This window comes from Nicotiana sylvestris, chromosome 8 (genome assembly GCF_000393655.2).
Source record: "Nicotiana sylvestris chromosome 8, ASM39365v2, whole genome shotgun sequence".
Classification (NCBI taxonomy): domain Eukaryota; kingdom Viridiplantae; phylum Streptophyta; class Magnoliopsida; order Solanales; family Solanaceae; genus Nicotiana; species Nicotiana sylvestris.
The window spans coordinates 125,953,792-125,971,914 of NC_091064.1; the positions used below are offsets into that span (position 1 = coordinate 125,953,792).

Sequence of the window (18,123 nt, forward strand, 5' to 3'; positions counted from 1 at the left end):
AAACTCAGCCCAAACGGACAGCCCAAGCCACCAGTCCAAACAGCCCACCCCCCAGGCCATGAAACGACGTAGCTTAACACCAAAACTACGTCGTTTCGATGCCAACCCATCACAACCGTTTAAACCAAGCCGATCCAACGGTCCAAGATCAATCCCCATAACCCACCAATAAACCCGACCCGTCTCACCCGGACCGACCCTAACCCTTCACCCTTGGAACGACGTCGTTCCCTGTTAGCCGAAGGATCCTGGCCCTTCATCTCGTCTCATCCAACGGCCAGGATCCACTTGCCCACTAACTATATAAGTGCATAACACTACCCTACCCCCCTATCCAATACCCCAGCTGCGTCGTCTTCACCCAAACCCATCCCCTTCAAACCCTAGCCGCCCCTGCACACCTTCACCAGAAACCCGGCGGCCTGAACGCCGGTGACCTTCCCCTTAACACCCTAGAAACCCCTTGCCATCCTGAACATGGATCTGCTAACCATGTAGTTCGAATCATCCCCTAGGTCCTCGAATCTTCGTTTGAAGATTCGAGTCAAAACTCGATCCACACGGTTCAACCCCAGCTTCACACCAGATACTCCCCAGACCCCCCTCGTGACCAAACCATACTTGGTTTGGTCCGAATCTGATCAGGGAAGCCTGAATCCCAGATCTAAGTCTGAAGGTTTCGTGTCCTTCATCACTGGTTCATACCGGTTCAACCGAAGAGATTAAGGTCTAATGGACTTCAATCAAAGTGTTTCTCATCTGAGAAACACTTCGATTAAAGTCCATTCAGCCTTAAGAAAAGTTTGTCCAAATCCGAGTTCAAACTGTTAAACTTTTCAAGTTTTAAGGTAAGTCTGCCTTCTTTTCCTTTGTTTGTTTTTAGTCCGTGTGATTTGTTCTAAAAAGTTTGTTCATATTTGTTTTAATTTTACCAACTTCTGTTTATCCATTTTGCCTGAACTTCTGTTTGTTTGAATGAGTCTTTCTATTTGCCCTGATAATGTGTATGTTAAGTGGTGTGCAATTAGCTGATTCTCTACATTGAACTGATCAAATGGCTTCCCGAGCACCATTTTGTTTATCCAGTACAATTCAAATCATATGTCGATACTGTTGAATGTTTGATTTTTGGTTACAGTTGTATGTGTTATGATTAATATAGTCGAGTCGACATATGTCGTCAATTAGTTTCAACTGTCCGAACAATAACAAATTGACTTGCTTCTGTTGAACATTTGCCTAAATCAATTAAGAACCAATTTTGTTTACTTATAGCTGTTGATTTGGATCAGTAATGTAAAAGGGACGTTTGGTTTAAATGCTTAATTGGAGGGCATGTGCACTCTTGCACAGCACTTGCACTGGTGCACCTCATGTGCATTGGTGCACCTCATGTGCTTTGTGCACAGCCTGTGGCCTGCATAAAGATCCTTGTTTAATTTTAAAAATAGTCTGACAACATCCTGCTGCCCATGCTTGCTTTTAGTTAATAAAATGGGAAAGTTTAAGCCTGCCAGGGGAAGGATGGGGTTTAATACTTAATTAGCTAAAGTGGAACTGAAAATGGAAGGCACATGGGAGGAGTATGGTGATATTCTAAACAGGCTGTTAAAAGGGGGTAATGTGAGGGCTTATAGAACACACACACAGAGATATAGGAGGGGACAGAATTAGGAGAAGAAAAAAGATAGAAAGAATCAGAACTAAAAAAGAAAATACACACACTGTGAGGAGTGTTGAAAGAGAAAGCTTGAAAGACATACAAAGAGATACAGAAATTATACAATCTACAATCAGAAATTGTTTCTTCCTATTTGTTATTTGGATTTTCAGTTGTTTAACTCGCTGAAATCCATTCTGATTGTTTGAAGTTCCAGCTGTGTCTATTTAGTCAAGTGTTTTCCATTGGTTCACTATTGGTTTGGTCTGCTTGGAGTTCTTGATTCTACTCCACTGGGTTGTGCTCTCGTTTGGCTATTTCTTTCTATTGGCCATAGCTGCATTTCTGCACTTGAGCCCTTTTCTGCTGTTCGTTTTGTTCTGCTGCTGCTCTGTCCTGCTGCTATTGCTAGTCCTGTTTATTTTGCTGCTGATCTCAACATCTTCTTCTTTTTCTCCTGTGCACATTCAGCATTTCCAGGTACACATTTCAGGCCCATATTGATGTAATTGAAACAGCTTGAAAGCATGAAATGAAAAGGTTGAAGAAGTTCAGAATCATTTGTTGTAATATTCATGGCATATTAAGGGGCCTGTGTAGTTGTTAGTTCCCAGTTCAATAGTACGAAAATGTATTGTTAACTAATACACTTCTGAGCTTGGTCCTTCATGTTTTAGTTCGTAGCTATTTGTTAATACAAGGTATGGATACTCCAAACTTACACTATGTTGACTTGTTTCATTTTAGTCTTTGCTGGGTCTCGTTAGGCAGTACATAATATCATGTTCAAATCCCATTAGTAACAACGCCCAGTAGTTAATTCCTTCATTTCAGCCCCAATAAGTCTAGTAAAATTCAATTCAAGAAACGTTTGGACACAAGTATAATATTGGGTCAATCTCGAATGTAATTTCTTTGTCCAATTAAAGTATGTTTCATAAGTTATGGCATCCCTCCGCTTTGTAAATAATCAATCAGAAATCGATAAGAATCCGGATTAGACAAAAGCATATAGTTAATTTAGCATTTTTCTTCTCTTTTAGTTTTTTTTTAGGGACAAATATATTAAAATGTAGCCACTTTAGGATATCCTTTTCTAAAATAGAGACAAGCCTCGCCAAATAAAGGTGCAAAATTGCGGGGCCCTCAATAAATAACCTTGATAATTATCTAGAATTCAGGATGGGCCATTTAATAAATTTCATGGCCTTCTACAAAGATAATAGCGCGTTAGACTCTGTTGGCGCGGTTTAATTAAATCACATTCTTAGATTCGGGTGCACATTGATGTGACCCAAATCCAAATCTCAATGAAGTCCAAATGTGTCGACAATCACGGGTGCATTGATTGTGACGTGGTTCGAGACGCATTTTCACGACGTTGCAATTCTGTAAAATAATTGATAATAGTAAAAGCGATTGAAACTTAATAAAAGCACATAGGTCACAACATGTATTTAAATCGGATATTTAGCCATTATAACAATTTAAGCGACCGTGCTAGAACCACGGGATTCGAGGGTGCCTAACACCTTCCCTCGGGTCAACAGAATTCCTTACTTAGAATTTCTGGTTCGCAGACTTCATTTGGAAAAGTCGAAAATTTCCTCGATTTGGGATTCAAGATAAACCGGTGACTTGGGACACCAAAAACCAAACCTTTCCCAAGTGGCGACTCTGAATTAAATAAATAATCCCATTTCGAATATTGTCACTTAAATTGGAAAAACTCCACCCGCGCATTTAACCCCTCGGGGCGGGCGCGCAAAAAGGAGGTGTGACAGTCTTGATTTTATTTTCTCGACCCAAATTTATTGTCTACAATGGGACTTGGCCTCTTATGCTATAGAGCTTTCCTTTGGCTGAGCAAGACTTTTGGTTAATTATTTTACTTCTACTCAGCTGATTTTTTGTTGATTGTTTAAGTAGTTGTAATTGGTTTATTTGCTAGCTGGTCTAGTTCTACTTATTTGCAATAGAGATTGTTTGATGCTTCAATGTATCCATAGTATTACATTTTTCACACAATTAGAGACTCATTCAATTGATATTGGAATGAATTAGAGTAATATGAGTATAAAGTATAGCATGAAAAGAATGAATTGGATATAAAAAATCTCATTATGTTCCTTATATATATTCCTTTTGTCTAGCAGGGACAAGACACTTAAACAGTGGTTCAAGCATGGTGTCGAGCAAGGAGCAGTTACAAGGCACTTAATATTTTGTCTTTTTTGGGATATGTATATGCGTACAATTACAATGCACAATGAAGTGTCGGGTAGTATATATGTAATTGACTTTTTAGTAATGATAATATTTGTAATATTCGGCTTGAGAAATTCTTTCGGTGTTTGTCAAGCATTATTGGTTGCTTTAATATTGATAGTCAATTGATATGAATATCTCTATATGAAATTTGAGTGAATTAGGTTCCTACTGGTATGGAAATGTATATAAAATTTTGGTCGTTATAATTGCTGAGAAAATAACTTTTAGTGACGACATAGTTTTGTCAAAAAATTAGTAATTATTGTGATAGATAAGTTGCCACAGAAGGTCAATTTCTTTTGCAGCGACTTTAGTCGCTACAGAAAACATTGTGTCTTTCATGGCTAAACCTTTTGTGGCCACTTTAGTCGCTACTAAATGACATTTATAGTGGCGACATAATCCTGCCACTAAACATAAATATTTTTTGTGGCAATTTTAGTCGCTACTAAAGAATATTTATAGTGGCGACATAATCTTGCCACTGAACATAAATATATTTTGTGGCGACAGTAGTCACTGCTAAAGGTGAATATATAGTGGCGACCCATCTAATATTTATTTTTATGGAATAATTTTTTGTAGCGTTTTTCCCAACCTTTTGTGGCAACTTTGTCGCCACAAAATATGTTCTTTTAGTGGCGACTATAAATATCACCCACAAATAACCTTCAGTTACGATTTTCCTTATGGCAATACAAAAAGTCGCCGCTTTCCCTTTTAGCAGCGACTTCTAGGGCTTTTGTGGCGACTTTAGTCACCACAATAAGGATAATTTCTTATAGTGAAAAACCAACAGTACGTTAGAAACGTTACCGTTGAAGCCTACAAGACGTTAGCAACAAGACTTTTTGCAATCAAATTCTCCTACGAGAATATTATACAGAGTTTTTCCTACTCTAGATATGTTAAGGCCATCCCTTTTTTCTTTTCGCATGGTCCAAATTATAAAGAAGAAACGAGCAAACGCACAATTTCCATAAATTACTCTATTTATAGAAATACTAGGGGTGTCTATATTCTTAATTCCCCATGAGAATTATTATTATCTTCTGTTCATGGGTCTCAGAATAATACGCAGTTGAAAAAGTTTATCCGGAAGTAATATTGAGATTATTACGTATTTTTCATGCATTTCACCCATTTATACATGTGCATTGACCCATGACCAGATGGCGTTATATACGCGTATATATGTAAATATATGTATATGGGATATGGAAAAAGGTTATGACATTTATATACACACCACCACCTGATCAGCTGGTATATGTTGATGATATTTCCCACAGTGACGGAGACGATATGATGGGATACCCTCAATGGCTTGATGATATAATGTACACCCATACCTATGCATGGCATGACATTATAAATATTTTAGAATTTATAAAGTTATACAGATTTAAAGACATATTTTTATATTCCATGTTTCATCTATGTCTTTTACGTACTAATTTTCATGCCTTACATACTCAGTACATTTTTCGTACTGACGCCCTATTTTACGGGGCCTGCGTTTCATGCCCGCAGGTGCAAGTAGGCAAGTTGTCGGTCCCCCTTCTTAGGATCCCTGATCAGTGAGAGTGGGCATGCTCCACTTGATTCGGAGCTGCTTTTGATTTTGGTACGATACGTTTGTATATATATATATATATATGGGTATGACGTGGCTCAGTCCCGTCTTTGTACATTTATATTTCTATTAGAGGTCTGTAGACATTATGTCTAGTTGGATAGTATGTGGCCTTGTCGACTTCCAGTTTTGAGGTCTATAGTTGTCTATAGCCGCCTTGTTGGCTCGCCCTACGTATGTTGCACGTATATGTACATATGCCTTTCGGGAGGTTTTCTTCATGTATATTATTCTCGTAATTCAACAAATGTTATCCAGGTTTATATCTTAGATGCATACTTAGGGGTGTCTGACAGGTAGGACTCGAGCACCTGTCGCGGCCCATCGGTTTGGGTCGTGACACATCGAACACTAATGATTGGGTCATTCAAGATTTCACCCAAGGAATCAATGTTCGAAGCTCGGTGGCTTCGCAGTAGTTGAAGCAGAATTTGATAGAGTACCCAGCTGTTACTTGGGTCATATGTGCATAATCGGTATCAATCAAAAATCAGAGTTGAAGATGATCAACTTGGGGCTCCATTCAGGTCCATTTATCCTGTCAGACCCATTGACAGAATCAAGAGAGATATCGACCGTGAACCGAGATTAAACAAAGATCGGTACCAGCTGTATAATGGAGACCGGAGAAACAATGGGTTCGGGTGAAGTTCTATGCGAAATGAAAGGAGAAGTGATCAAGGCTAGAGTACTCGAGGACTTATGAGCAAGAACGGCTTCGACAGGCCTATCGGACCTAAAGAAGCACCAAGGTTATCGGATTATCTTTAATGTTGATGCAGCTGCCATCGTATCAGCTATTGGATGCATCAAAGATACTAAATGGCCTAGACTCTTACAATCCGATCTAGCCTAAAGAGATCCTAACCAGATGTGCAAATATCATGACAATCATGGCCACAAAACGGAGGATTTCCGATAGTTGAGAGAGGAAGTAGCCCGGTTGTTCAACAACGTGCACCTTCGAGAATTTTCGAGCGACCGAGCCAAGAATTATTTCAGAAACATGGATTCTAATAAACAGACCAAACCAAAATAACCCCAACACATCATCAACATGATCATCAGTGGGGTCGATGTCCCTCAAGGGCCGATGTCGAAGCGCACCAAAGTGTCCATCACAATGGAAAAATGGACTCAAGATTACATACCAAAAGGAACCTTGTCTTTCAACGATGAGGACACAGAAGGGATCGTGCAGCCCCACAATGATGCACTAGTAATATCTGTACTCATAAATAAATCTCGAGTTAAGCATGTGTTAATTGATCCAGGTAGCTCGGCCAACATCATCCGGTCGAGAGTCGTAGAACAGCTCGGTTTTCAAGATCAAATCATACCTGCAGTCCGAGATCTAAACGGATTCAACATGGCATGTGAAACCACTAAAAGGGACATAACATTACCAAGTCAATGCTGCCAGGACCATCCAAGATGCCAAGTTTTATGTGATAGAAGGAGAAATGAGATACAACGCCCTGTTTAGGAGGCCATGGATTTACAACATGAGGGCAGTGCCCTCGATTCTCACTATGTGTTAATGTTCCCAACACCGGGAGGGATTAAGACAATCTACGGAGAACAACCAGCCGCAAAAGAGATGTTTGCAGTTAAAGAAGTGATTCCGATATCAACACTCACAACGTCAAAGGAACCAAGCTCGGATACAAAGCAAGAGGCCAAATAACAATCATTGATACCAGCTGCGACACAATCGGATAAGCATGGGACTGACAAAGATAATGATTATGGTGTTATCCGATCTTTTATAGTGCCGGATGACTCCAGCGCTACTAAATCAACGGTCGAAGAAATAGATTGTTTCGCTTGGTCCCACCTTAATATGACAGGGATCCCACCGGAGATAACCACTCACAAGCTAAGCCTGGACCCGAAATTCCATTCGGTCGCAGAAGAGGAGGCCCCAGTCCAAGGTCAAACATGCTTTCATCAAGGACGAGGTATCTAAACTCTTTAAAATAGGGTCCATTCGGGAGGTTAAATTACAGGATTGGTTAGCAAACATAATGGTAGTCCCTAAAAAAAGGGAACAAATTAAGAATGTGTGTAGATTATAAGGATTTTAACAAAGCGTGTCCCAAGGACTCTTTCCCTCTACCCAACATCAATCGCATGATCGATGCCACGACCAACCACGAGATCCTAAGTTTTCTCGATGCCTATTTCGGGTACAACCAAATACGGATGGACCCGGATGATCAGGAAAAAACCCTCCTTTATCACTAAGTATGACACGTACTGCTATGACGTGATGCCATTAGGATTAAAAACTGTCAGTGCCACTTATCAACGCCTAGTAAACCGGATGTTTGAGGAATAAATAGGAAAATCGATGGAGGTTTACATTGACGATATGTTGGTTAAGTCCCTGCGAATAGAGGACCATTTAAAATATTTGCAGGAGACCTTCAGCATATTGAAGAAGTACAATCTAAACCTGAAACCGAAGAAATATGCATTCGGAGTCGGATCAGGTAAATTCCTCATGTTCATAGTATCCAACTGAAGAATCGAGATCAACCCCGACAAAATCAAAGCCATCGAAGATATCACAGTCGTGGACAATGTGAAGGTCGTGCAAAGATTAACCGGACTTATAGCCACCATAGGACGATTCATCTCGAGGTCCTCGAATAAGAGTCACGGATTCTTCTCGCTACTCAAGAAGAAGAACAACTTTTCATGGACCCTGGAGTGTCAATGGGACCTGGAGGAACTCAAGCGGGAATCTATCGAGCCCACCGCTGCTTCACACACTGAAGGCACACGAACAACTATACCTGTACTTGGCAGTATAAAAAATAGAGGTAAGTGGAGTCCTAGTCCAAGAAGAACAAGGTATGCAATTTCCAATTTACTATGATAGCAGGACTCTAGGTGAGGCCAAAACTAGGTACCCTTACCTGGAAAAATTGGCGCTCGCTTTGCTAAGCGTCTCTAGGAAAATGAAACCATATTTTTGGTGCTACCCCATATGTTTTGTGACAACTTACCCGTTGAAAAATATTATGCATAAACCCTAACTCTCAAGACGATTTGTCAAATGGGCTGTGGAAATAGTGGGTACGATATTGAGTATCGACCCTGGACATCCATCAAATCTCAAATTTTGGCAGATTTCGTGGTCGATTTTAAGATTTGTTGGTAAAATCGGGGACGTCCTCGAGAATCTGGACCCTCTTTACAGACGGTGCCACGAATGCAAAAGGGTCCGAACTCGACCTCATATTGAAGCCGCCAACAAGCAATATAGTTAGAGAATCTATTAGGACTGTAAAATTGACTAACAACGAGGCTGAATATGAGGCCATGATTGCAAGTATCGAACTAGCCAAAAGCTTGGGGGCGGAGGTGATCGAAGAGAAGTGCGATTCCCTCCTTGTGGTAAACCAAGTTAATGGAATATTCGAGGTTAGAGAAGAACGAATGCAAAGGTACCTGTATAAGTTGCAGGTAACATTACATTGGTTCAAGGAGTGGACCTTCGATGCCCTTGCTAACTTAGGGTCATCGGTCGAAGATGATGAGCTTAATTCGGGGGTAGTCGTGCAACTCATAAGATCGATGGTGGAAGAAGGCCATGCCGAGGTAAACTCTACAAGCCTGACTTGAGATTGGAGAAACAAATACGTAGAATATCTGAAGACTGGAAAACTGCCCTCAGATCCAAAAGAATCAAGGGCCATGCGTACAAAGGTAGCCCAGTTTAGATTCTCCGAAGAAGGAACCTTGTTCAGAAGAATGTTTGATGGCCCACTGGCAATATGTCTAGGACCAGGAGATACCGAATACGTTCTGAGGGAAATCCACGAGGGCACCTGTGAAAATCATTCGGGCGCCGAATCATTTGTTCGAAAGGTGACCAGAACAGGCTATTACTGGATCAACATGGAAAAGGACGTGAAGGAGTTCGTATGAAAATGTGATGGGTTCCAATGACATGCTCCAATGATTCACCAACCTGGGGAGCTGCTGCATTCGGTTTTGTCGCCATAGCCTTTCATGAAGTGGGGAATGGACATCGTCGTTCCCCTTCCATGGACACCTAGTATGGCCTAATTTATTTTGTTTATGACTGAATATTTTTCTAAGTGGGTAGAAGCCCAAGTGTACGAGAAGGTTAGGGAGAAGGGGGTCATCGATTTCATTTGGGACCACATCATATGTTGGTTCGGAATGCCGGCCGAGATCGTGTGCGACAACAGAAAATAATTCATCGGTAGCAAAGTAACCAAATATCTTAAAAACCACAACATCAAAAGGATCCTATCAACACCCTACCACCCTAGTGGGAACGGACAAGCCGAATCAACCAACAAAACCATACTCCAGAACCTTAAAAAGAGGTTGACCGATGCCAAAGGAAAATGGAAGGAAATCCTACCCGAAGTCCTGTGGGCATATCGTACAACCTCGAAGTCCAGTATTGAGGCCAATTTATTCTCATTGGTTTACGACGCCGAAGGTCTAATATCTGTTGAAGTAGGATAACCAAGTATCATATTCCGATATACAACAAAGGAATCAAATGGCGAGCCATGAGTACGAACCTGGAGCTATTGGATGAAAGGCGTGAAGCCGCCCTTATTCAGTTGGCTGCCCAAAAGCAACAAATCGAGAGATATTACAATAGAAGGGCTAACCTTCAATACTTCAACATCGGGGACTTAGTATTAAGGATGGTCACGCTGAAAACCTGAAACCCGAATGAGGGAAAGTTGGGGCCGAACTGGGAAGGGCCATATCGTATCATCAAAATCACCGGAAAGGGGTCCTACAAACTCGGAATGATGAACGGCGAACGAGTACCGAACAATTGAATATAACTCACCTGAAACGATATTACTGCTAAAGTATGACCCCATTTGTTTTCTTTTACTTTTATTTTGGACTAATGCTTGCAGGTAACCTACAAGGAGCAATACAAAATTTTAGGCCTAAAAGCACGTGTTGCACTCTTTTTCCCTTGAATTGATTTTGTCCCAAATGGGTTTTCCGGAAAGGTTTTTACCGAGGCAATAGTGGATAGTGCTAACTTATAATCGAAGACCGGTCATGAATCGGTGTCGAAGATCACATTAACAATATATGAGGCTTCTCTATAATCAACCTCGAATACTGGGGACATTACCCTTGGATATCGACTTTAACAAGGGAAGAAACATCGTAACTAAAGGGTCTCGATCGGTAGGATTTATTGTAAGGGCCAAATGGTCAAATGAACCATGCCCACATAGATTGCTCTAGCCCTGACACAAAGCTTGTACAAGTGTGTAATTATGACGCCCAAGAATAAAAAGAAGTCTCTTCCTTGCAGATAAGTATCGTGTCTTTTTAAATTTTTCTTACATTTCTTAAGGAATTTCCTACTTCCAATCTCCTAAAGGTATCGATCCTAAGGGCCGCCTCAGTCCCAATTGGAACGATCACTCCCATCTAGGGACTACTGTCTGAAACCAAACTCAGACGGTCCGAGTTATCAGAGCTCGGGGGCATAAGTCCTATTAGTCTATTCTTGAAGTTTAAAGGCTAAGGCCACCCTCACTCGGGTATTGTCATCTTAGGCAAGCTCAAAAAACTCGGGATAACGATAATAACATGGGGCAACACCCGAACTATAAAGGATACGACCATATAAACACGACTTGGAGACGTCCGAAGCCCGTAACAAAAACAACAAGGCCTCAAAATTTCTTAACCGGTTCCAAAGGATACCCTCGACAGACTATGACTTAAAAAAGTCTAAGTACTTGGGAAAAAAACTTTCAGTCACATCGAACCCCCACGATGCCTTAAAATAAAATAAAGTTGAAGGCAAGGTTTGTTCAAATCTCTGAACAAAACCCAATTATTTCATGCTAAGGCATTTAGATCATTGCAAATAAAAGTAAATAAGGCAAAGAGAAAATTCGAAAGCTGTTGAAAGGAAAAAGCCAAATTCATAATTAGAAATTCTTTTTACAAGGGCCAAACAACCTGATGCAAATTTTTACAAAGGCTAAACGGCCTCAACAAAAATACAAAAAACAAAAACATCTAAAGGCCTAAATGGCCTAGTCTTCGCCGGGGCAACATCATCACCTTCGGGATCTCCGCCACCCTCGGACTCGCCCAAATCTTCGAACTCCTCATTATCTTCGGGATAGGCTAATTTTTTGGCTTCGACTTCGAGCTCTTTGGCACTCTCGATCTCAGTCGATAAGTCAAAGACCCGAGCATGAATTTCCTTAAGGGCCTCCCTTTGAGAATGCCACTTCACGTGCTCGATGATGTCTTTTGACCGAACCTGAGCTACCTCGACATCAGCCTTATAAATAGCCACCATTTCGTCGGCATCAACTTTAATTACTTTGGCCTCCGACTTGACCGTTTCGAGATCCTTGGCCAGATTTTCCCGATCAGAGACGACAAAATTCTGCTGGGACTGGAGCTCCTCGATCTTCTTAGCCTGCGCCAAGGACTTCTCCTTTAAAGCTCGAAGTTGAACCTCATCTGAAGCCAGTTGTGCCCGAGCGGTCTCCTTTTCTGAGGACAGGCGATTTATATTCTTTTTCCATTCTTCTGCCTCGGCCTTTACCGCATCTACCTCTGCATGGAGCTGTCCGATCTGATCAAGCTTCTGTTGGACCTACGGGTTCGGACCATTAGCCACCGTATCTGACTCATCGCCACTAACCTCAAATACTCTTCTTACCTGCTCGACTAGGTCGGCATGCTCCTTCCAAGCTGCTTCAGACTCGGCTTGAAGTTCCTTGACCTTCCCCTCATGTTGCTCACTGAGAAGTTTGTAAGCATCCCTCTTCTCAATGAGCTCTTGGGTCTCGGCCTCATGGTGGTTTAACTTTTCTCGGTATTGGAGAAAAGTCTCGTGATGAGGCACCGAGGCCTACAAACACAAAGAAAAATGTTACGATTATTTATGACATAATCTAAATATATAATAGAAAAATCGTCAAGAGGCATTCGAAGTTACCCGGTTTAGCGCTTATTGGGCTTCATTGAATAGACAGGACACTTCTACCTCGTTCATATTCACTTGATCCTCTTCGGTCACCAGACACCAAAGATAATTTGCAACCCCCACCGGGGCGGAGAGGACCCGGGCATCCTCCGAAATGGACATAATAAATGATCGCTTCCGGCCAGGATCTGCACTTGGAGCTGGGAATCAGTTTACTAGTTTCGGACTTGAAGAAGGCCCGCTGGTTCCTGAAGATGGACTCTTCTTTGGTACCGGTAAGTCACCCAGCCTGGGGATGTACTCTGAGGCGGAAGAATCTAAACAATCAAAGAAGTGGTTAAAAGAGTCTTCCACCCCTTGGAGCCCCTCATTTGGGCGTTCTTTTAGAGTTTGGGCGTCGTGGATCAAGGAGTCAGTAAATAAGGGCGACCCAGAGAGATATATCACTTCAAGTGCGTCCTTCGGTGCATTATCCTCTGCCCTAGAAGCACCAACCGTAGTATCTTGGTCGGCCTCCCTAACTTGGGGCAAAATAGCCTAGCCCCTCCTTGGTTGGGAGGCCTCGGCCACTGCCTCCTCAACAGCCTTCCTGGTTTGAGTCAGTAAGATGTTGCCTCGCACGCAGGCCACCAGTTCAGAATGTTCTTCTTCTTCTTCGGACTCATCCTTTAGCAGGTGGATTGAGTTCGATGGGAGCTCTCGAGCGCTGGTGTATTCCTTAGATTTGCGCACCAGCCTCATTTTATATTTTTTCTTCTCCTTGTTTGGATAACTTAGAGGCCTTCCCCTTACCCTGCCTCGGAGCAGGGGACTCGACAGTGCTATTCTCGTTGTCGGATAGAGGCCTCATTGCAATATCCTTCCCAAGGCCTACAAAGAAAAAAATGAGTGAGGCAGCACGGAAGAAACCCAAGTGTTGTCTATTCAAGGAAGGGATCTCACCGTGAGAACGGGCCTCCTACCGACCCTTCGAAAGTTCGCGCCATGCGTACTTGGAATATGGTCTTTTAGAAACGATGTCCTCGACACACTCCCTGAGTCAAGGAACTGCATCTGGAGCTTGAGCAACAGTTGCATCACCACCAGACATCAATAAGAAAGAGGGAAAAAGCAAAAATATTAAATTCTGGGAAAAAACAAAATTTACTTACGTTTTGTGTTCCACTCTTTGGGGAATGGCATGTCCTTAGCCGGGATTAGGTCCGAGGTCCTCACTCGGACAAATTGGCCTAGTCAACCTCGATCTCGATCTTCGTCGATGCTCGAGAACGAAGCTTTGGTGGCCCGACGCGCAAGTTTAATCAGTCCTCCCGGAAGAATCTATGACTGTATAGGCGCATCAGATGATCAACGGTGAATGGGCATCCATCAATCTTGCTCACGAAGAATCGGAGGAGAATAACTATCCTCTAGAACGAGGGTGGATCTGACCAAGACACACCTCGTACCTTTTGTAGAACTACATGATCATCGGGTCCAACGTGCCCAACGTAAAGGGATAAGTGTAAACACTTAAGTATCCCTTAACATGGGTAATGATGTCTTCTTCGGGCCTGGGAACCACCACGTCTTTTTCGACACAGTTAGTCCTTTATGATCATAGGGAGGATATCTTCGGTGATCGAGCAAATATACCTTGATACCTTTTCACCCCGACCCGGAACGGGTGAAGGTTTCTAAACTTTGAAGTCAACAGTCACCGAGCACCCGCCAGGGATAAACGCGTAATTAGGAGGTTCTGCCACTGGTTCCTCACTGGCGGGCCGGGAAGAAGAAGCAGTTTCTTTCTGAGAGACTGTCTTAGAAGTTTTCGCCATTTTTTGGATAAAGATGAAGAAAAGGAAGTTAAAAGGGTATGCTTAATGGTTTAGATAAGTGATAATTCTTACAAAGCTCTCAAGAAATTTGGGTACAAGTGCTAGAAAATGCAAAGATTTTTAAGAACAAGAGTAGGAAAGGTTTGGATGTAAAGTTTAAATAAATGAAGGAGGGGATATTTATAATTTTCAAATGACGGTTCAAAACCAGGAGTGACCGACCAGCAACTGACGAGCATTTAACGCCATTAAGACATGATTGACGAGACGTTTCTAACGCGGTGTATCGAGTCGAGAATCGGGAACTCATATCGTTTATCGTTGTTTACTCTCCGAAAAATAAAGGGACTATCTATATACGGTCGAAATCGGGCTCGTCTATTGGATGAAAGATCGGGATTGAAACGTGAATAGTTGAAGATCGACCTCGGATTCCATCGAACTAGGGCACGAGGTCAAAATGCCCGTCTTCAAGGATATCGAGTCCATGACCCCAGAATCGACCCTGACACCGAATGAGCTCGAGAAAACATTGTCAGGCTGGATAACAGAAGGCCAAAATATCCGTAACCGGTCAGGTATCACGACGGGAATCTCGGCATGTATAAATGGGAAACTAGCTAATTAGCAAATTATGAGATTTTCTACCTTTTACAGAATTGTACCTAAAGTATGACTCCCCTACTATATAAAGGGAGTCTGATTATTTGTAAAGCACATTGTAACATCCTCTCAGAAGCAATATACTATTATTTTCTCTTTGAGTTCTATTTCAACTATATCTTGATACTGATCGAAGTACGTTCAGCTAAAGGGTGGCTCTACTCCCCAAGGCTTTTACTGTTCAATTCGTGTTATTTGAACTTACTTTATCATACTTTATATCCAATTACAATTTAACTTATCGCTTTGTGTCAATTTAATCTACGTATCCTTAAAATCACTTATAAATTTAATTGTTATCCGATTTTGAGGGTAAACACATAGTTTTTTAGGGAGATAGACCCATGCACTTAATTGATATAAGATAGAATTACAACCACTAGGCTTTAACTCTAATCTCTCAAAAAGATGAGACGTTGGAAATTGAAGGTTGGAAATTGAGTTGAAATGTCAATAATGCATTCATACTTTGAAGTTGGTCTATGGTCATTCACTACACTAATTTTCCCCACAACATTAGTTATAAGTATATGTGCACTAGACACTAAAGAGGAAAACAACTAGGATAACTATAGAGTCATCATTAGCCTTGTATGTCTATACCTAGTTAAAATACAGTACTCAATGATATGTTTGTTCTCATGTAGGCCCAGTGATGAAAGCACTAAATTCGTTCTCGCATCACAAAATCATTTCAAAAAGCTTTTGGCTTCTGGTTTTCTAGGTATCTGGAACCAAATGAGCAAGGCACTTCCAATTCTGGATACAGAAAACTCAAGTGCCTTAAGTGAAAAAGTTACATAACTTCCTCAAATAGGTGAAGTTTTATTGTGTGCCTCACACAGCTAATATTAGTTTTGTGAGACTCCTTTTTGTCTCACAAATTTGTGGACCTCAATCTTACACTTCTGGATCAATAAAAATCTGGGTCCACAAAACTGTGAGATGAAAAAGATGCCTCATACAACTAGTCGAGACACCAAAGAAAATTTTCCCTCAAACAAAGATAAGTGACCTGGCAACTCTTTATAGTTAGGTTTCTTCATTAGCTGTCTGAATCATGCATGAGATGGGTAAGACACTACCACTCCATTCTTTTGTTGTTGGGAGAAAGACTTGGAAGACTATAAGCATGCCTACTTTTCTGTTTCACTGAGGTAAAATAAGTTAGCATCTCAAAGTCCTAAATACAATTAACGGACAACTTTGTTTATGTTACGAGGACCGAAAACTCTCGCGGCGCACGTTAGTCTTAACATACCCCATCCACGAAGAGGAGAGCGTAGACCGTCATCCCTGTACAAATTCAGATCCAGAAAGCGACGGTAAGCATGTTATTCAAGATGCACAAACAGGAATCCAACAAAAAAGGGGAAATCCGGCAGAAATCGATAAAATAGAAACTGAGGAGGTAAGGGTTCAGCAAATTGCAGAGCCATCAAAAGTTAACGCTACAATGCAAGGGAGAAGGTAAATACACCATTGAAGGAGAGAGTTAGTGAATGGAATAGTTCTGTCAAAAGCCAGGAAAGTGGGAGCAGACTATCCTGGGCTGATGAAGTCGAAGCACAGGAGAAGGAAACTGGTAAGCAAGCACATGCAGAGTCAATCTAGGATAAGTTTGACATTTCAAAAATATCAAATGAAGAGTTTAAACTTGAATTTGTGAGTCCTAAAAAGGATAGGGATCGTATGATAGGGGAGATAGAATTAGAGGATATAGAGTCTGAAATCACGTATTGGAGAAATGCAATAGTTTGCTATGTGATGAGGGCTTATCCTCAGTTTAATGTGCTGAATTGTTATTTGCAGAGACTATGGGGAAAACATGGGATTAACAAAATAGCAATGCTTAAAAATGGCATTGTGATAGTGAGGTTTGACACTGAGGTGGGAAAGAATAAAGTCATTCAAGAGAGTATCTTCCATTTTGATAACAAATCGCTTATTGTCAAATCTTGGACTCCAGATATAGAGTTCTCAAAAACAGAACTGTACACTGCTCCAATATGGATCACACTTCCAGGGCTGGAATTTAATTATTAGAGTGCTAAGAGAATGAGTAAAATAGGAAGTTTAATAGGAAAGCCTTTAATGGTAGACAAGAATACAAAAAAGAAAGTAGAATTGCAATTTGCTAGAATGCTTGTTGAAGTGAAGGTAGGTGATCAATTTTCTGAGGAAATCTACTTCAGGAACGAAAAGGGGGAGGTCATTGAGTAAAGTGTGACCTATGATTGGAAACCAACTATGTGTGAGGTGTGTCAAGAATATGGTAGCAAAACAATAAATCATCAAGAAAAAATAAAGATTATTAAGTTTGATGGAAGAAAGATGGAATTTGATGAATTCCGGCTTCCACGGCGGCTCCGTGCTCTCCCTTCGTCCAAAATTCGATCTTCCCAAAAAATGATGTTTAATGACTATTTATATATGTAAGATAAAAGCCTAGGCGAAATAACCAAGTTCAAAACCAAAAAGGAGATAAAATAGGCTTTAAAACCTGGAACCCTCGCTATAGACCGTGCCTCGCGAGCTCTATAGCGCGCTCCACCTTGCTGTATACCGGGAGACACGAGCTCTCCATCGTGCTTTCGACTGCGGGATGCCTGCTCCATAGAGAGCTTTAAAGCTTGCAGCGCCTGATGCTGCTTCGTTCTATTTTGTTTCCTAACTTCCAAACTCTTCAATTTCACTTGTTTTCTTCTTTTTTCAATTCTTCTTTTTCAATCTTTTTTTCTTTCTTTGTCATCAATAAATACTGCATCATTAGATAATCATAAACCCATTGTTTTAGTGCATGAAATACACTTTAAATATTTACTTTTTTCCAATTTCATCTTCAATGTACCTACGCATAAAATAAACTCAATTAATCACATATATAGTATAATTTAACATTAAAGTACCTAAGTGTAAGGTAACTAATGCACTAAAAATATATAATTATAGCCAAACATCACTACCTCACACTTAAACGTTGCTCGTCCTCGAGTCAACCAACACCTTACACTATCCTTGAGCACTTTGTTTTACACAAATGAGGACACTACACCAATGACCATGGTTTATTGCAATAAATAGTAACAATTAA

General features: G+C 41.1%; 1 long non-coding RNA gene across 1 annotated transcript; it reads right to left on the reverse strand.

Moving 5' to 3' along the window:
- Nucleotides 1–1,688: 1,688 nt before the first annotated feature.
- On the reverse strand, nt 1,689–17,754 carry LOC138874567 (uncharacterized). Its single transcript, XR_011401578.1, has 2 exons — nt 17,533–17,754; nt 1,689–2,117 (listed from the first exon to the last, which is right to left on the reverse strand). It is a non-coding gene; the product is annotated as an uncharacterized lncRNA (long non-coding RNA).
- Nucleotides 17,755–18,123: the final 369 nt, after the last annotated feature.